Source organism: Loxodonta africana, chromosome 10, assembly GCF_030014295.1.
Source record: "Loxodonta africana isolate mLoxAfr1 chromosome 10, mLoxAfr1.hap2, whole genome shotgun sequence".
Lineage (NCBI taxonomy): Eukaryota > Metazoa > Chordata > Mammalia > Proboscidea > Elephantidae > Loxodonta > Loxodonta africana.
In genome coordinates, this window is record NC_087351.1 from 6,856,122 (window position 1) to 6,877,832 (window position 21,711).

Genomic DNA, 21,711 nt, shown 5'->3' on the forward strand with positions numbered 1-21,711 from the left:
CAGTAGCCCCCAAGAAGATAAAATACTTAGGAATAAATCTTACCAAGGATGTAAAAGACCTATACAAAGAAAACTATAAAACTCTGCTACAAGAAATTCAAAAGGACATACTCAAGTGGAAATACATACCCTGCTCATGGATAGGAAGACTTAACATAGTAAAAATGTCTATTCTACCAAAAGCCATTTATACATATAACGCACTTCCAATCCAAATACCAATGTCATACTTTAAGGGGATAGAGAAACAAATCACTAATTTCATATGGAAAGGAAAGAACCCCCGGATAAGCAAAACATTACTGAAAAAGAAGAAGAAAGTGGGAGGCCTCACCCTACCTGATTTCAGAACCTATTATATAGCTACAGTAGTCAAAACAGCCTGGTACTGGTACAACAACAGGCACATAGACCAATGGAACCGAATTGAGAATCCAGATATAAATCCATCCACGTATGAGCAGCTGATATTTGACAAAGGACCAGTGTCAGTCAATTGGGGAAATAATAGTCTTTTTAACAAATGGTGCTGGCATACCTGGATATCCATTTGCAAAAGAATGAAACAGGACCCATACCTCACACCATGCACAAGAACTAACTCCAAGTGGATCAAAGACCTAAACATAAAGACTAAAACGATAAAAATCATGGAAGAAAAAATAGGATCTACCCTAGGAGCCCTAATACAGGGCATAAACAGAATACAAAACATTACCAAAAATGATGAAGAGAAACCCGATAACTGGGAGCTCCGAAAAATCAAACACCTATGCTCATCTAAAGACTTCACCAAAAGAGTAAAAAGACCACCTACAGACTGGGAAAGAATATTCAGCTATGACATCTCAGACCAGCGCCTGATCTCTAAAATCTACATGATTCTGTCAAAACTCAACCACAAAAAGACAAACAACCCAATCAAGAAGTGGGCAAAGGATATGAACACACATTTCACTAAGGAAGATATTCAGGCAGTCAACAGATACATGAGAAAATGCTCTTGATCATTAGCCATTAGAGAAATGCAAATTAAAACTACGATGAGATTCCATCTCACACCAACTAGACTGGCATTAATTCAAAAAACACAAAATAATAAATGTTGGAGAGGCTGCGGAGAGATTGGAACTCTCATACACTGCTGGTGGGATTGTAAAATGGTACAACCACTTTGGAAATCCATCTGGCGTTATCTTAAACAGTTAGAAATAGAACTACCATACAACCCAGAAATCCCACTCCTCGGAATATACCCTAAAGATACAAGAGCCTTCACACAAACAGATATATGCATACCCATGTTTATTGCAGCTCTGTTTACAATAGCAAAAAGCTGGAAGCAACCAAGATGTCCATCAACGGACGAATGGGTAAATAAATTGTGGTATATTCACACAATGGAATACTACGCATCGATAAAGAACAGTGACGAATCTCTGAAACATTTCATAACATGGAGGAATCTGGAAGGCATTATGCTGAGCGAAATAAGTCAGTTGCAAAAGGACAAATATTGTATAAGACCACTATTATAAGATCTTGAGAAATAGAAAAAACGGAGAAGAACACATACTTATGTGGTTACAAAGAGGGGAGGGAGGGAGGGAGGGAGGGAGGGAGAGGGCTTTTTATTGATCAATCTGTAGATAAGAACTGCTTTGGGTGAAGGGAAAGACAACACTCAAAACAAGGAAGGTCAGCCTAATTGGACTGGATTAAAAGTAAAGAGGTTTCCGGGATAAAATGAAAGTTTCAAAGGTCAGCGAAGCAGGGGCTGGGGTCTGGGGAACTTGGTTTGAGGGGACTTCTAAGTCAATGGGCAAAACAATTCTATTATGAAAACACTCTGCATCCCACTTTGAATTGTGGCGCCTGGGGTCCTAAATGCCAACAAGCGGCCATCTAAAATACATTAATTGGTCTCAACCCACCTGGAGCAAAGGCAAAGGAAGAACACCAAGGTCACACGACAACTAAGAACCCAAGAGACAGAAAGGGCCACATGAACCAGAGACCTACATTATCCTGAGACCAGAAGAACTAGTTGGTGCCCTGCCACAATCAATGTCTGTCCTGTCAGGGAGCACAACAGACAACTCCTGAGGGAGCAGGAGACCAATGGGATACAGACCCCAAATTCTCATTAAAAGACCACACCTAATGGTATGATTGCGACTAGAGGAATCCCAGAGACAATGCTCCCCAGAACTTCTGATGGCACAGGACAGGAACCATCCCCGAAGACAAATCATCAGGCATGAAAAGGACTGGTCAGTGGGGGGGAGAGAGATGCTGATGAAGAGTGGGCTAATTAAATCAGGTGGACACGGGAGAGTGTGTTGGCAACTCTTGACTGGAGGGGGGATGGGAAGATAGAGAGAGAGAGAAGATGGCAAAATTGGCACGAAACGAGAGACGGGAAGGGCTGACTCAATAGGGGGAGAGCAAGTGGGAGAAGGGAGTAAGATGTATGTAAACCTACATGTGACAGACTGATTGGAATGGTAAATGTTCACTTGAAGCTTAATAAAAATTAAAAAAAAAAAAATGAAATGGAATGCATAAAGATCAATATCCTAGGCATCAGTGAGCTGAAATGGACTGGTATTGGCCATTTTGAATCGCACAATCTACTATGCTGGAATGACAACTTGAAGAGGAATGGTGTTGCATTGATCGTCAAAAAGAACATTTCAAGATCTATCCTGAAGTACAACACCATCAGTGATAAGATAATATCCACATGCCTACAAGGAAGACCAGTTAATACGGCTAATATTCACATTTATGCACCAACCACTAAGGCCAAAATGAAGAAACTGAAGATTTTTATCACCTTCTGCAGTCTGAAATTGATCAAAAGTGCAATCAGGATGCATTGATAATTACTGGTGACTGGAATGTGAAAGTTGGAAACAAAGAAGAAGGGTTGGTAGTTGGGAAATATGGCCTTGGTGATAGGAACAATGCTGGAGATTGAATGATAGAATTTTGGAAGACCAATGACTTCTTCATGGCAAATACCTTTTTCACCACCATAAATGCTGACTATACACATGGACTTCGCCAGATGGAGCATACAGAAATCAAATAGACTACATCTGTGGAAAGAGATGATGGAAAAGCTCAATATCACTAGTCAGAACAAGACCAGGGGGCGACTGTGGAACAGACCATCACTTGCTCATATGCAAGTTCAAGTTGAAACTGAAGAAAATCAGAGCAAGTCCACAAGAGCCAAAATACGATGCTGAGTATACCCCACCTGAATTTAGAGACCATCTCAAGAATAGATTTGACGTGTTGAATGTTGAACACTAATGACTGAAGACCAGATGAGCTGTGGGATGACATCAAGGACATCATACATGAAGAAAGCAAGAGGTCATTGAAAAGACAGGAAAGAAAGAAAAAACCAAGAGGGATGTCAGAAGAGACCCTGAAACTTGCTCTTGAACTTCAAGCAGCTAAAGCAAAAGAAAGAATTGATGAAGTAAAAGAACTGAAGATTTCAAAGGGCAGCTTGAGAAGACAAAGTAAAGTATTATGGTGATATGTGCAAAGAGCTGGATATAGAAAACCAAAAGGGAAGAACATGCTTGGCGTTTCTCAAGCTGAAAGAGCTGAAGAAAAAATTCAAGCCTTGAGTTGCAATAGTGAAGGATGCTATGGGGAAAATATTAAATGACGGAGGAAGCATCAAAAGAAGATGAATGGAATATACAGAGTCGTTATACAAAAAGAATTAGTCAACATTCAACCATTTCAAGAGATAGCATATGATTAGGAACCAACGGTGTTCAGGGAGGAAATCCAAGCTGCAATGAAGGCATTCATGAAGAACAAGAATCCAGAAACTGATGGAATATCAATTGAGATGTTTCAACAAATGGATGCAGCGCTGGAGGTGCTCACCCGTCTATGCCAAGAAATTTGGAAGACAGCCACCTGGCCAACAGACTGGAAGAGATCCATATTTATGCCTATTCCCAAGAAAGGTGATCGAACCAAATACGGAAATTATTGAACAATATCGTTAATATCACACACAAGCAAAATTTTGCTGAAGATAGCTCAAAAGTGGCTGCAGCAGTATATTGAAAGGGAACTGTCAGGAATACAGGCCAAGTTCAGAAGAGGATGTGGAGCAAGGGATATCATTGCTGATGTCAGATGGATCCTGGCTGAAAGCAAAGAGTACAAGAAGGATGTTTACCTGTGTTTTATTGACTATGCAAAGGTATTCGACTGTGTGGATCATAACAAATTACGGCTAACATTGTGAAGAATGGGAATTCCGGAACACTTAATCGTGCCCATGAAGCAACTTTACATAGATCAAAAGGCAGTTGTTCAGACAGAACAAGGGAATACTGAGTGGTTAAAGTCAAGAAAGGTGTGCGTCAGAGTTGTATCCTTTCACCATACCTATTCAATTTGTATGCTGAGCAAATAATCCGAGAAGCTCGACTATGTGAAGAACATGGAATCAGGATTGGAGGAAGACTCATTAACAACCTGTGTTATGCAAATGACACAACCTTGCTTCCTCAAAGTGAAGAAGACTTGAAGCACTTACTGATGAAGATCAAAGACCACAGCCTTCAGTATGGATTACACCTCAACATAAAGAAAACAAAAATCCTCACAACCGGACCAATAAGCAACATCATGATAAACAGAGAAAAGACCGAAGTTGTCAAGGATTTCATTTTACTTGGATCCTTGGAAGCAGAAGTCAAGAAATCAAAAGACACATTGCATTGGGTGAATCTGCTGCAAAGGACCTCTTTAAAGTGTTGAAAAGCAAAGATGTCACCTTGAAGACTAAGATGTGCCTGACCAAGCCATGGTATTTTCAATCGCATAATATGCACTTGAAAGCTGGACAATGAATAAGGAAGACTGAAGAAGAAATGATGGCTTTGAATTATGTTGTTGGCAAAGAATATTGACTATACCATGGACTGCCAAAAGAATGAACAAATCTGTCTTGGAAGAAGTACGACCAGAATGCACCTTAGAAGCAAGGATAGTGAGACTGCATCTTATATACTTTGGACATGTTGTTAGGAAGGATCAGCCCCTGGAGAAGGACATTATGCTTGGTAAAGTACAGGGTCAGTGGAAAAGAGGAAGACCCTCAATGAGGTGGATTGACACAGTGGCTGCAACAGTGAGCTCAAGCTTAACAATGATTGTAAAGATGGCACAGGACTTGGCAGTGTTTCATTCTGTTGTGCATAGATAGGGTCGCTGTGAGTTGGTGCTGACTCGATGGCACCTAACAACAACAACACAGGTCTAGAAGCCAGAATCAGTACTGTGGAATTGTTTTAAGAACATTCAGGCTTGTCCTGTAAAGCCTTCTATAGGATTGCGATGAGTTGAATTTGACTCGATGGCAATAGGTTTTATTTTCGGGGGGGAGTGGGGGTGCTAGGGCTAATCTGATTAGATGGTAGTAGAAGGGCTAATGGTTTTTCTGGACAGGCTGGTTTAGCAGACAAACATGAAGTAGTCTCTTCAGATAGGTGTGGTTCTGCTGGCGGGAGAGAATCAATGGAATTTAGGGGCTCACTGTGCTTAGCTTCCTGATTATCTGCCCGTATGTCCCCATCCCAAGTTTCAGGATCCCATTTCTTCCCAACCAATGCCCTTACTTTAACTTCAGACATCTCTTGAGGTTCGCAATTGATCTGGCATTGTAATTCAGCCAGTCTTACAATAAGGCTTCGGGTTTTTTGGCAATTCCAGTTCTGTCATTACAAGAAATAAGGCTGTTTTCAAAGCACAAGTGGAAGCCTTAAGGTCACTTACATGGCACGAGCTTTGACTCTGAAGCCCTGAGTGCATCTCTTTCGCCAGTTTGTCTACCGAAAGTAGGTCCAATCAACCAGCTTCTTAATACTTCTCATTCTGACAATACTGTAGAAAGATATGACACATGTGTTCACCCAGAGCCTTGTCTTCCACCAATACCTGATCTACTGGTGGTGATCTTTTCATATTTGTATCACCACCTCACACCATGGATTAGCAGTGCCGTCTTTACTGCTGGAAGCAGAGTCATCAACATCTTTAAGACTAACCAGACTTGAGAACTAATTGAGAAAACTCATTCTTACAGTTTTGTTTCTCCAGAACCACTCTTGGTACCAAATGTCTTAGGTTGGGTTATCTAGAGAAGCAAAACTAGTAAAGCGCATAAATATATATACATAGATTTATATCAAGGAAACAGCTCATGTAATTGTAGAGGTTGGAGTGTCCCAAGTCCATGGATCAGGATAGAAGCTTCTCTCGATTCATGTAGCCACAGGGGCTGGTGAACCCATGATCAGCAGGTCAGAAGGCAGGGCTCCTGCTCTCAGGCTGTGAAGATTGACAAATCCCAAGATCTGCAGATAAGCTGATAGCTCGAGTCCCAAGAGCCAGAGATCAGATGAACAGGAGGCAGCTGCAAGATCCAGAGTGAGCAAAGAAAGCCAGGACATCTACTTACATTCGGAAACCCTGGTGGTGTAGTGGTTAAGTGCTACGACTGCTAACCAAAGGGTTGGCAGCTCAAATCCACCAGGCGGTCCTTGGAAACTCTATGGGGCAGTTCTACTCTGTCCTATAGGGTCACTATAAGTTGGAATCGACTCAACAGCACTGGGTTTTCTACTTATACTCAGATGCAGACCACATCCCCAAGAAAACTCCCTTTCAACTGATTGGCCACTCACAGCAGATTCAATCATGGAAGTGATCACATTTGTTGTTGTTTTTAGGTGCCGTCGAGTTGGTTCTGACTCATAGAGACCCTATGCACAACAGAACGAAACACTGTCTGGTCCTGTGTCATCCTTACAATTGTTGTTATGCCTGAGCTTACTGTTGTAGCCCGTGTCAATCCACCTCATTGAGGGTCTTCCTCTTTTCCACTGACCCTGTACTTCGCCAAGCGTGATGTTCTTCTCCAGGGACTGATCCCTCCTGACAACACGTCCAAAGTATGTAAGACACAGTCTCGCCATCCTTGCTTCTAAGGAGCATTCTGGTTGCACTTCTTCCAAGACAGATTTGTTCATTCTTTTGGCAGTCCATGGTATATTCAATATTCTTCGCCAACACCACAGTTCAAAGGTGTCAATTCTTCTTCCATGTTCCTTATTCGCTGTCCAGCTTTCACACGCATATGATGCAATTGAAAATACCATGGCTTGGGTCAGGCGCACCTTAGTCTTCAAGGTGACATCTTTGCTCTTCAACACTTTAAAGAGGCCCTTTGCAGCAGATTCACCCAATGCAATGTGTTGTTTGATTTCTTGACTGCTGATTTCATGGGCATTGATTGTGGATCCAAGTAAAATGAAACCCTTAACAACTTCGATCTTTTCTCTGTTTATCATGATGTTGCTCATTGGTCCGGTTGTGAGGATTTTTGTTTTCTTTATGTTGAGGTGTAATCCATACTGAAGGCTGTGGTCTTTGATCTTCATTAGTAAGTGCTTCAAGTCCTCTTCACTTTCAGCAAGCAAGGTTGTGTCATCTGCATGACACAGGTTGTTAATGAGTCTTCCTCCAATCCTAATGCCCTATTCTTCATACAGTTGAGCTTCTCAGATTATTTGCTCACCATACAGATTGAATAGGTATGGTGAAAAGACATAACCCTGATGCACACCTTTCCTGACTTTAAACCACTCACTCAGTATTCCCTTGTTCTGCCCAAACAACTGCCTCTTGATCTATGTAAAGTTGCCTCATGGGCACAATTAAGTGTTCTGGAATTCCCATTCTTTGCAGTGTTATCCATAATTTGTTATGATCCACACAGTCAAATGCCTTTGCCTAGTCAATAAAACACAGGTCAACATCCTTCTTGATTCATCTGACATCAGCAATGATATCCCTGGTTCCACGTCCTCTTCCAAAACCAGCCTCAATTTCTGGCAGTTCCCTGTTGATATACTGCAGCCATTTTTCAATGATCACATATAAACACTGAGAATCATGGCCTAGTCAAGTTGACACACAATCCTAACCATCACACTACTAATATAATTGAATTTTGACCCACGTGATTTCAATCCTTCTATTTCCTGTCCCCTCCTGCCTTCTTGTCCTTGCCCCTGGGCTGGTGTGCCCATTTAGTCTCATATACATGGTTGAGCTACATGTATTATTGTTTGTTTTATGAGCCTGTCTAATCTCTGGGTGATTGGTGAACCTCAGGAGTGAATTCAGTGCTGAGTTAAAAGGGTGCCTGGGGGCCATACTCTCAGGGTTTCTCCAGTCTCTGTCATGCTAGTAAGTCTGTTTTTTTTTAATGTGTTAGAATTTTTTTCTACATTTTTCTCCAGCTCTGTCTGGGACCCTCTATTTTGATCCCTGTCAAACCAGTCGGTGGTGGTAGCTGGGCACCACCTAGTTGTGCTGGACTCAGTCTGGTGGAGGCTGTGGTAGCTGCGGTTCATTAGTCCTTTGGACTAATCTTTCCCTTTTGTCTTTTGCTTTCTTCATTCTCCCTTGCTCCAGACAGGGCGGGGCCAATGGAGTATCTTAGATGGCCACTCACAAGCTTGTAAGGATCCAGATACTACTCACTAAAGATGCAGAACATTTTCTTTATAAAATATGTTATGCCAGTTAAGCTAGATGTCCCTTAAGACCATGGTCCCTACAGCCCTCAGTCCAGTAATTCAGTCCCACAGAGAGTTTGGATGTGTCTATGAAGCTCCCCAGCACGTTTTCTCCTTCTCGAAGTGGGAGACTGAGAGCTTGACACAACTAACGCCATGACGAACCTATACTTTTTTTTTGCCTACCTTCTCCTTTCTGCACACCTTTGTTAATGACTTTGTTTTGCACTGTCCGGCCACCTGTGACTTATGAACACCCCTCCGCCCGCCACACACACACACAAGCACAGGAAGTTTAGAGCCCAGATGTCTGGCGTGTATATCTGTATCTTGATAAAGAGATGTCCAGCATACATCTCTAGCCTGATAAACAGCCTCTTGTAATTATCTTGTAATGAATAACTCATCCGGCCATGCCACCTGCAGGCAACAAAGACACTTCTAAACTTTGTAAAAAATCATATATAAGCTGTAATGTAAAATTGCCTTTTGGGACTCCATAGAGACAGCCTGCATTGCTGCGGGCTTTGCCATTGGTGCACACCTCGTAAATAAACCTTCTCTCTCTATCTGACTTGGAGTACATTACATTGGCTCAATTGCTCCAGGGCATGGACCCTAATTGGGTAACAGCCATATCATTTTCCAAAATGGTTGTACCATTTTACATTCCCACCAGCAGCACGTAAGAGTTCCAAGCACCCTGCAGCCTCTACAACATTTTTTGTTTTTATATTTGTGCCAGTAATGTTGGGGTGAGATCGTATCTCATTGTGGTTTTGATTTGCATTTCTCTAATGGCTAGTACCCCCCATACATCTGTCAGTTTGTCGTACTGTGGGGGCTTGCGCGTTGCTGTGATGCTGGAAGCTACGCAACCAGTATTCAAATATCATCAGGGTCACCCATGGCAGACAGGTTTCAGCTGAGCTTCCAGACTAAGACAGGCTAGGAAGAATGACCCAGCAGTCTACTTCTGAAAAGAATTAGCTGGTGAAACCTTATGAATAGCAGTGGAACATTGTCTGATATAGTGCTGGACGATGACCCCCTTAGGTTGGAAGGCACTCAAAATACGACTGGGGAAGAGCTGCCTACTCAAAGTAGAGTTGACCTTGATGACGTGGATGGAGTGAAGCTTTCAGGACCTTCATCTGCTGGTATGGCATGACTCAAAATGAGAAGAAACAGCTGCAAATATCCATTAATAATCAGAATATGGAATTTACAAAGTATGAATCGAGGAAAATTAGAAATTGTCAAAAATGAAATTGAACACATAAACATCGATATTCTAGGCAGTAGTGAGCTGAAATGGACTGGTATTGGCCATTTTGAATCAGACAATCATATGGTCTACTATGCTAGGAATGACAACTTGAAGAGGAATGGCTTTGCATTCATCATCAAAAAGAACATTTCAAGATCTATCCTGAAGTACAACACTGTCAGTGACAGGATAAAATCCATATCAATTAATAAGACTATTATTCAAATTATGTACCAACCACTAAGGCCAAAGAGGAAGAAATTGAAGATTCTCACCAACTTCTGCAGTCTGAAATTGATCAAACATACAATGAAGATCCACTGATAACTGCTAGTGATTGGAAAGCAAAAGTTGGAAACAAAGAAAAAGGATCTGTAGTTGGAAAATACGGCATTGGTGGTAGAAACGATGCCGCAGGTCATATGATAGAATTTTGCAAGACCAACAACTTCTTCACTGCAAATACCTTTTTTTACCAACATAAACAGTGACTATACACATAGACCTTACCAGATGGAATACACAGGAATCAAATCAACTACATCTGTGGAAACAGATGATGGAAAAACTCAATATCATCAGTCAGAACAAGGCCGGGGGCGACTGCGGATCAGGCCTCAACTACTCATACACAAGTTCAAGTTGAAACTGAAGAAAATTAGAACTCCATGACAGCCAAAGTACAACCTTGATATATCCCACCTAAATTTAGAGACCATCTCAAGCACAGATTTGACACATTGAACACTAATAACCGAAGACCAGATGAGTTGTGGAATGACATCAAGGATATTATAAAGAAAGCAAGAGGTCATCAAAAAGACAGGAGAGAAAGAAAAGACCTAAATGGATGTCAGACGAGACTCTGAAACTTGCTCTTGAGTGTCAAGTAGCTAAAGCAAAAGGAAGAGATGATAAAGTAAAAGAAATGAACAAAAGATTTCAAAGGATGGCTCAAGAAGACAAAGTATTACGATGACATGTGCAAAGAGCTGGAGATGGAAAACCAAAAGGGAAGAACATGCTCTGCATTTCTCAAGCTGAAAGAACTGAAGAAAAAATTCAAGCCTTGAGCTGCAATGCTGAAGGACTCTATGGGAAAAATATTAAACGAAGCAGGAAGCATCAAAAGAAGATGGAAGGAATACGCAGAGTCACTATACCAAAAAGAATTGGTCTACGTTCAACCGTTTCAGGAGGTACATATGATCAGGAATCAATGGTACTGAAGGAAGAAGTTCAAGCTGCCCTGAAGGTACTGGGGAAAAACAAGGCTCAGAAATTGATGGAATACCAGTTGAGACATTTCAACAAATGGATGGAGTGCTGGAAGTGCTCACTTCTCTATGCCAAGAAATTTCGAAGACAGCCACCTGGCCAACCAAATGTAAGAGATCCATATTTATGCCTATTCCCAAGAAAGGTGATCAAACCGAATGCAGAAATTACCAAACAATATCATTAATATCACACACAAGCAAAATTCTGCTGACGATCATTCAAAACTGGCTGCAGCAGTATATAAACATAGACCCGCCAGAAATTCAAGCTGGATTTAGAAGGGGATGTGGAACCAGGGATATCATTGCTGTTGTCATACAGAACCTGGCTGAAAGAAGTGAATACCAGAAAGATGTTTACCTGTGTTTTATTGACTATGTTAAGGCATTGGACTGTGTGGATCATAACAAACTATGGATAACATGGGATTTCTGAAATACTTAATTGTGCTCATGAGGAATCTGTACATGGATCAAGAGGCAGTCGTTTGAATAGAACAAGGGGATACTACACGGTGTAAAGTCAGGAAAGGTGTGTCAGGGTTGCGTTCTCTCACCATACTTATTCAACCTGAATGCTGGGCAAATAACCTGAGAACCTGGCCTATATGAAGAAGAACGGGGCATCAGGATTGGAGGAAGACTCATTAACAACCTGAGATATGCAGATGACACAACCTTGCTTCCTGAAAGTGAAGAGGACTTGAAGCACTTACTGATGAAGATCAAAGACCACAGCCTTCAGTATGAATTACCTCAGCATAAAGAAAACAAAAATCCTCACAACTGGACCAATAAGCAACATCATGCTAAATGGAGAGAAGATTAATGTTGTCAAGGGTTTCATTTTACTTGGATCCACAATCAACGCCCATGGAAGCAGCAAAGAAATGAAAAGATGCATTGCATTGGGCAAATCGGCTTCAAAAGGCGTTTTTAAATTGTTGAAAAACAAAGATGTCACCTTGAGGACTAAGGTGTGCCTGACCCAAGCCATGGTATTTTCAATCACCTTATATGCATGAGAAAGCTGGACAATGAATACGGAAGATGGAAGAAGTACTGACACCTTTGAATCGTGTTGGCAAATGATATTGAATATACTGGGGACTGCCAAAAGAACGAATAAATCTGTCTTGGAGGAAGTACAACCAGGATACTCCTTAGAGGCAAGGATGGCAAGACTATGTCTCACATAATTTGGACATGTTATCAGGAGGGATCAGTCCCTGGAGAAGGACATCATGCTTGGTAAAGAAGAGGGTCAGCGAAGGAAAAGGAAGAAACTCAATGAGATGGATTGACACAGTGGCTACAACAATGGGCTTAAGCATAGCAACAATCGTGAGGACGGCAGTGTTTTGTTCTGTTGTGCATAGCGTCACTGTGAGTCAATACTGACTTGATGGCGCCTAACGACAACAATGGCTAATGATGGCATTTCCTCACGTGTCTGTTAGCTGCCTGAATGTCTTCTTCGGTGAAGTGGATTGTGTCTTTCTGTTGTAGAGATGTTGGATTTTCCTATAGATTTTAGAGAGTTAACCTTTGTTGGATTTGTCATAGCCCAGATTTTTTTCCCAGTCTGTAGGTTCTCTTTTTACTCTTTTGGTGAGGTCTTTTCAGTAGCGTGTTTAATATTTAGAAGATCCTAATTATCTAGCTAATCTTCTGATGTTTGTGTATTGTTAGTTATGGTTTGCATACTGTTAACGCCCTGTATTAGGGCCTCTAGTTTTTCTTCTACGATTTTTAGTTTTGGGTTTTATATGTAGGTCTTTGGTCCATTTTGAATGAGTTTTTTGTGTGTGGTATGAAGTATGGGACCTGTTTCATTTTTTTTACAGACAGACATGCAGTTTTACTAACACCATTTGTTAAAAAGACTGTCTTTCTCCATTTAATAGGCTTTGGGACCTTGTCAAAGATCAGGTGACCATAGGTGGATGGATTGACAATTGGGTTCTCAATTCTGTTCCATTGGCCAATGTATCTGTCCTTGTACCAGTACTGGCTGTTTTGACTACCGTAGGTGTATAGTAGGTTCTGGGGTCAGGTAGTGCAAGTCCTCCTACTTTATTCTTTTTCTTCAGTGGTGCTTTACTTATTCAGGGCCTCTTTCCTTTCCATGTAAAGTTAATGATTAGTTTTCCCATCTCGTTAAAGAATGCTGTTGATATTTGGATCAGTATTCATTTTATTTGTAGATTTTTTTTTTTTAGTAGAATCTACATTTTCACAATGTTGAATCTATGTATCTATGAGCATGGTTATGTTTTTCCATTTTTGTAGGTCTCGTTTGGTTTCTTGCAGTAGTGTTTCATAATTTTTTTGTATACGCCTTATGCATCCGTGGTTAGATTTGTTCTTTTAAATATTTTATTTTTTTAGGGGCTATTATAAATGGTACTGCTTTCCTAATTTCCTTTTTGTTGTTCTCTTTATTGGTGTATAGGAATCCAAGTGGCTTTTGTATGTTTATCTTTTATCATGCAACTATGCTTAATCTTTGTATTAGTTCTTAGTAGTTTTCTTGTGGAGTCCTTTGGATTCTCTATGTATAGTATCATATCATCTGCAAATAGGGACAGTTTCACGTCTTCTTTACCAATTTAGATGCCCTTTATTTCTTTTTCTTACCTTATTGCTCTAGGTAGGACTTCCAAAAAGGACTTCCAATACAATATTAAATAGGCGTGGTGATAAAGGGCATCCTTGTCTTATTCCTGTTCTCAGGCGGAATGTTTATAGCCTCTCTCCATTAAGAATGATGTTGGCTATTGGTTTTGTATACAAAAAAAACCAAACCCAGTGCTGTCGATTCCAACTCATAGCAACCCTATAGGACAGAGTAGAACTGCCCCATAGAATTTCTAAGGAGCACCTGGAGGATTTGAACTGCCGACCCTTTGGTTAGCAGCCGTAGCACTTAACCACTATGCCACCAGGGTTTCCATTTGGTTTTGTGTAGATGCTCTTTATTATGGTGATGAATTCCCCTTTTATTCTTATTTTATTGTGTTTTATCAGGAATGAGTGTTTGACTTTATTGAATACCTTTTCTGTGTCAATTGAGATAATCATGTGATCCTTTTACTTATGTGATGGATTACGTTGATTGATTTCCTAATGTTGAACCATCCTTGCATCCCTCATATGAATCCCTCTTGTTCACGGTGTATTATTATTATTATTTTTTTGATATGTTCTCTTGGTCATCTGGTGCTGCTATAACAGAAATACCACCAGCGGATGGCTTTAACAAAGACAAATGTACTTCCTCAGAGTCTAGAAGGCCAGAAGTCCAAATTCAGGGCTTTAGTACCAGGGGAAGGCTTTCTCTCTCTCTGTTGGCCCTGGAAGATCTTCCCCTCAATCTTCCCCTGGACTAAGAGCTTCTCTGCACAGGAACCCCAGGTTCAAAGGACACACTCTGTTCCCGGCACTGCTTTCTTGCTGGCACGAGTTCCCTAACTCTCCGCTTGCTTCCCTTTCATCTCTTGTAAGATAAAAGGCCGCACCTCAGGGAAACTCCCTTTACACTGGACCAGGGATGTGACCTAAGCAAGGGTGTTATGTCCCACCCTCATCCTCTTTAACCACAGGCAGAGAGGATGATTTATAACACATAGGAAAATCACAAAATGGAAGAAAACCACACACTACTGGGATTCATGGCTTAACCAAGCTGACACAAATTTTGAGGGGACACAGTTCAATCTATGACAGATGATGAATTCTATTGGCTAGAATTTTATTGAGAATTTTTGCCTATTCATGAGTGATATTGGTCTATAATTTTTTTTTGTGGTGTCTTTGCCTGGTTTTGGTATCAGGGTTACGATGGCTTCATAGAATGAATTTGGAAGTATCCTTTCCTTTTCTATGTTCTGAAATAGTTTGAGTAGCACTGGTGTGAGATCTTTTCTGAATGTTTGGTAGAATTATCCAGTGAAGCCATCTGGGCCAGGGCTTTTTCAGGGGGATTTTTTTTTTTTTTAATTAACTTTTCAATCTCTTTTTATGGGTCTGTTCAGATTTTTGACCTCAGTTTGTTAGTTTAGGTACATAGCATGTTTCTAGAAATTTTCCCATTCCCTCTGGGTTTTCAAATTTGTTGGAGTCTAGTTTTTCATAGTACTCTGTTATAATCCTGTTCATTTCAGTTGGGTCTGTTATAATCCTCCTCATTTCATTTCTTATTTGGGTTATTTCCTTCCTCTCCTGTTTTTCTTTTGTCAATTTGGCCAATGGTTTGTCAATTTTATTGATCCTTTCAAAGAACCAACTTTGGTTTTGTTGATTCTTCCTATTGTTTTTCTGTTCTCTATTTCTTCTCTGATTTTTATTATTTCCTTTCTCCTGGTGGCTGTGGGCTTCTTTTGCTGTTCTGTGTTTGAGTTGTACAGCTAACATTCCGATTTTGTCCCTTCTTTTTTGATGCGCACATCTATTGCTATAAATTGACCTCTAAGCACTACTTTTGCTGTTTCCCAAAGGTTTTGGTATGATGTGTTTTTATTCTTGTTTGATTCTAGATTTATTCCATCTTTGATTTTTTTCTATTACCCAGTGGTTTTCAAGCAGGGGGTTATTCAGTTTCCCCATGTATTTTATTTTTTTCCTTGCTCTTCCTGTTGTTAACTTCTGCTTTTATGGCATTGTGATCAGAGAAGATGCTTTGTATTATCTCAATGTTTTGGATTTTTTGAGGGTTGCTTTGTGGCCTAAGATGTGGTCTAATCTGGAGAACATTCCATGTGTGTTGGAAAAGAATGTATACTTTGCTGCTGTGGGGTGGAGTGTTCTATGTATGTCTATGAGGTCAAGTTGATTGATCGTGGCCCTTGTATCTTCTGTATCTTTGTTGAGTTTTTCTAAATATTCTGTCCTTTACCCAGAGTGGTATGTTGAAGTTTTTATTATCGTGGAAACATTAATTTCTTTTCAGTGCTGTTAGAATTTATGTATTTTGAAGCCCTGTCATTGGGTGTGCATTTATTATGGTTATGTCCTCGTGGATTTGGAACAGGCTGCCCGGCCGTGTCCTAAACAAGACCTGTGCCATTTTCTTCTCCTCTTGCCTCTAAATGTAATTTTACTGCTCAGTTCCCTTTTCCTTGTTAAATTTTTACTAATGATTAACATCTTTTTCAGACTATAGAAAACAAATGCTATGACCTAAGTCTAAGGAAGTCTTATGACCAGGGACCAAGACAGCACTAGTCTGCCCCTGGGCAGATAATACCCTGGGACCATGACAACCAAAACCACCCCAGGAGAAATTGACATTCCACAAGTTCCTGAAACCCATGATTTTGCCCTGTAAAGCTTTCAGCCAGTCTCCAGGCTTTGGAGATCATTCCTATCTCCTATTTATCAATATACAACAAAGCTTTTGCCACTCACCTCACTCTGCCTCAGGAATTGGCCATCTGCAGCAGGTGACTCTGACCTATGAAATTGCAGTAACAGATTATCCCTTTAATCGTTACATAATGTCTTTCCTTGTCTTTTATGGTGGATTTTGACTTAAAGTCTATTTTATTTGAGATTAGTATTGCCACTCCTGCTTGTTGCTCTTTGCTTCATATATTTTTTCCATCCTTTGATTTTTAATATATTTATGTCTTTGTTTCTAAGCTATGTCTCTTATAGACAGCATGTTGATGGGTCTTGTTTTTTTTAATCCATTCTGTCACTCTCTATAGGTGCACTTAAGCCATTTACGTTTAGTGTGTTTATCGACAGGTATGAGTTTATTGATGTCATTTTGGAAATTTTTTTTCCTTTGGTGGTGCTGATGTTTTCTTTGTTCCTCTTACTCTTGTGCTGAATTGCTGTTTGTGGGTTTTTTTTCCTCATTTTTGTAAATTTTGTTTAGACTTTTTTATTTTGATGAGTAGGTTTGTTAACTTTGTGGTTACCTTGAGATTTACCCCTCTTTTCCTAAGTTTAAAACCAAACCTGCTGCTGTCCAGTCTGACTCATAGCAATTCTACGGTCAGTCTTTTATTACTTGATAGCACGTTAGCTTCCTCTCCAGTTCAAAGTCCTATACCTATACGATTTATTCCCTATTTAACGTTACTGTCATTTACATATTGATGTCTCTCATTCCCTGTTGTAAATCTTTTAGTTTTGTTTTATCCTTGAGAGGACATTACCTATGTTGGTATCTAGCTGATGCTGTCCTGTCCCATATTCAATTTGTTGTTTGATGTTGTTTGTTCTGTAACTGAAAAAGGCTCCCTTTAATAATTCTTGTAAATTAGGTTTGGTTTTTACATATTCCCTTTATATCTGGAAATGTCCTAACTTAGTCATCATATTTGAGCGAGTTTTGCAGGATGTATTATTCTTTGTTGGCAATCTTTTTCCTTTTAAGGTTTTATGTATGTCATCCCATTGCTTTCTTGCCTACATGGTTTTTGCTAAGTAATCAGAGATTAGTCTTATTGTTTTCTCTTTGTATGTGACTTCACTTTTCTCAGGATTCTTTGTCTTTGGTTTTGGCAAGTGTCATTACAATGTGTCTTACTGACTTTTTGGGGGGATCTATCCTATATGGGGTTCGTTGAATCTTAGCTTTTCATCTTTCATGATATTAGAGAAGTTTTCTGCCAGCAAATTCTAAGTACCTCTTTAGGACTTTTTTTTTTTTTTTTTTTTTCCTGTTTTTGCCCTATTAAAGAGTATGGGGAGCCTGAAGAGCTTAGCTGCTAACCAAAAGGTCAGCAGTTCAAATCCACCAGGCACTCCTGGGAAACCCTATGGGACAGTTCTACTCTGTCCTTAGGGTTGCTGAGTCAGAATAACTCGATAGCAACAGGTTTGATTTGGATATTAAAGAGTACATACATTTCCCTTTAAATAGGGCTTTTAGGAAACATGATGGGGGTGACCTTTGGTATGACTCTTCCCTGAAACTAAACAAAATGAAAAGAATAAAAGTAGAGAAGGAAATGTTCTCTCTAATTTGATTTAGGGATGAGTACATTGTAGCCCAGGTCCTGGGTCCAATGAAGGAAACATGGACCACTATCTGACCTTTCTGTCAGCCCCTGGAAACTGTCACTCACAGGGCCTCTCTTTAGTTGACCCGACTCAGAAAGATCTCAAATCAATAACCTCTGCTTACCCCAAAAGGCTAGAAAAAGCACAAACTAAACCCAAAGCAAGCAGAAGGAATGAAATAAAGATTAGAGTGGAAATACATGAAACAGAGAATAGAAAAACATACAGAAATCAACAAAACCAAAAGATGGCTCTTGAAAAAATCAACAAAATTAAAGCTTTAGCTAGAATGACCAAGAAGACTCAAATGACTAAAATCAGGAATGCAACAGGCACATTACTTATAAAGAGGTTTTTAGAAATGACAATGAACAATCGTATACTAACAAATTAGATAATCTAAACAAAAGGGGGAAACCCTGGTGGTATAGTGGTTAAGAGCTAAGGGTGATAACCAAAAGGTCAGCAGTTTGAACTCACCTGGTGCTCCTTGGAAACTCTAGGGACAGTTCTACTCTGTCCTACAGGGTCACTATGAGTTGGAATTGACGGCAACGGGTACAGGTAAACAAAATGGAGAAACTCCTAGAAAGTGCCAAATCCACTCAGAAACAGAAAATCTGAACAGACCTATTACAATTTAACAGATATAAGTAATCAAAGACTCCCACATAGAAAAGCTCAGACCCAGGTGGTTTACTAGTGAGTCTATCAAGCTTTTAAAGAACAACTTCACAAATCCTTCAAAAAAAAAAAAAGAGGGAACACTTCCCATTTCATTCTATGATGCCAGTATTACCCTGATACCAAAATCAAAGATGTCACAAGAAAATTACTATTTATTTTATTAACAGTGGATAGAATTGTGTCCTCCAAAAAATATGTATTTTAACCCCTGGTACCTGTGAGTTTGACCTTATTTGGAAATAGCATTTTTGAAGATGTAATCAAGTTGAGGTCATACTGGATTGTTGTTGTTGAGTGAAGTCAAGTTGATTCCGACTCACGGTAATTTCACGTGTGGCAGGGAACTGCCCCACAGGGTTTTCTAAGCTATAATCTTTTCGGAAGCACACTGCCAGGTCTTCCTCCTGTGGAGCTGTTGGTGGGTTTGAACCTCCGACCTTTTGGTTAGCAGCTGAGCACTTAACCATTGCGTCACCAGGGCTCCTTCATATTGGATTAGAAGATACCATTTACTTTTCAGGAAAATCAACCCAAATGAAGTAAATGAAGAGTAGATATTAAAGAAATAGAAAATAAAAAAATTGTTTATCAAAGTCAAAAGTTATCTTCTGAAGAGACTAAAATTGATTATCCTGTGGTAGGACTTAGGAAAAAAAAAAATGTACAAATAACCAACATTACGTGGGAGGCTGAGTAGTGTCTCCCCAAAGATGTCCACGTCCTAATCCCTGGAATTTGTGAATGTTACCTTATGTGGTAAAAGGGACTTATGGATGGGATGGAGTATCCAGGTGGGCCCAAGTACTTATAAAAGAAAGGCAGGAGGATCAGAGGTAAGAGATGTGATGATGAAAACAAGAGGCTGAAGAGATGCAAGAAAGGGGTCAGAAGCCACAGGCAGTCTTTAGGAGATGGAAAAAGCAAGAAAATGCATTCTCTCCCTCAGAGCCTCCAGAAGAAACCAGCCGTACCAACACTTTAACTTAAGCCAAGTGAGATTGACTCTGGACTTCCAACCTCTGGAACTCTAAGTTTGTGTCGTTTAAGCAACTAAATTTGTGGTAATTTGTTACAGCAGAATAGGAAACTAGTACCATCAGGAATAAAAAGGAGACATCACTGTAAGTTGTAAATATTTAATATAAGAATATTATGAACAACTCCACACCAACACATTGAGAATTTTAATGAAATGGACACATTTCTAGAAAAAATGTTATCAAGACTGATTTAAGAGAAAACATGGACAGTCACTAAAGAATTTGAAGTGGGAATCAATATTCCTAGAAGGAAAACTCCATGGGTGAAATACCTCACTGATAAGATTTATAATCAGTCAAGGAGGAGATAATTTCAATTATACAGACTATATAGAGAATGAACAAGAGAAATCAAGTGATAGAGGGGAAGACAGAGATGAAAACAATGAATACTCAACTCACTGTATGAAATTAGCATGCCTTTCCTATCAAAGGAAGCCCTGGTAGCGTAGTGGTTAAGTGCTATGGCTGCTAACCAAAGGGGCTGGCAGTTCAAATCTGCCAGGCGCTCCTTGGAAACTCTATGGGGCAGCTCTACTCTGTCCTATAGGGTCGCTATGAGTCAGAATCGACTTGACGGCACTAGGTTTGGTTCTTTTTTGGTTTTGCTATCAGAAGTTGACAAGGAACAGTATAAGAAAAATTATGGGCCAATCTCTCTTGTGAACGTAAGATGAAAAGGAAAAATCTGAACAAGCTAGCAAACTGAATTGTGATAAACAAAACTAATAATACTTATGACCAAGTTGGCTTTATATCAGGATTATACTGGGCATGCAAGGGTGTAATGCACCAACACAATGGAACATAAGGCAATAAAAATGAATAAACTAAGCTACATGGAACATGGGTAAAATTTCAGTGTTCAGCAAAGGAAGCAAGACCTAAGAATTCATATACTACGATTCCATTTATATAAAGTTCAAAACAAAGCAAAACAAAATTTAAGCTTGCCTATGAGATGGCACATTTTAAAGAAAAGGAAAAGAAGGGGGACAAGGAGTATGGTAGAGGAGGGATGAACTGCCGGTGTGCTGGCAATACTCCATTTCTTTACTCTGGTAATAGTTATTTAGGTGCTCATGTTCTATAGTTATTCACTATACTGTATGCTTAATGTTTCACGCCTTCCCCATATTCCTCCCATTCTCAACACATGTATTTACTCTCCAAACAGAACACGCTGCACATGGTCTTTTATCTATTACCCATGCAATGGTTCCAGGTCTCCACCTTCCAGATCAGCTTCCTATCTGAGCATTTTCCTTTAAACACAGTGCCCAGATGGAAATATTCCAGGCACACACAAACTTCAGCAGGACTTTCATCAACCACCTCTTCCCTTCTATAGTACTTGGAGGAGGTCAAATATACTGCAAACACCATGGGCTTTGAAATAGGAAATAGTACATGACTCTTAATAGTGGTCAACTCAGCTGAAATGTTATACAAATTATTAAACCTCAGAACCAACTTCCACCCCCGTGAAGAATGTTAATATCAATAAATCTGTTTTTCAACCAATGAAGAGAAGAACCTTAATCTCCTTTTTATTATCTTTTAGTCCAGCTTATACAATAATTTATACCTGTGAAAGAATTCAATTTTATTAAATGAAAGGTGTTGCTTATGATTTATAAATCAAAGCAAATACGCTGATGAAGTGGTAACACTTAATGAATTAAATATGCTTTTTTTTGTATCTGTAAATGATATTAATCTATACTTAAAATGAACTAAAAAACAAACTGCTTGCATTAGGTCACCACAAAGCAGATTACATA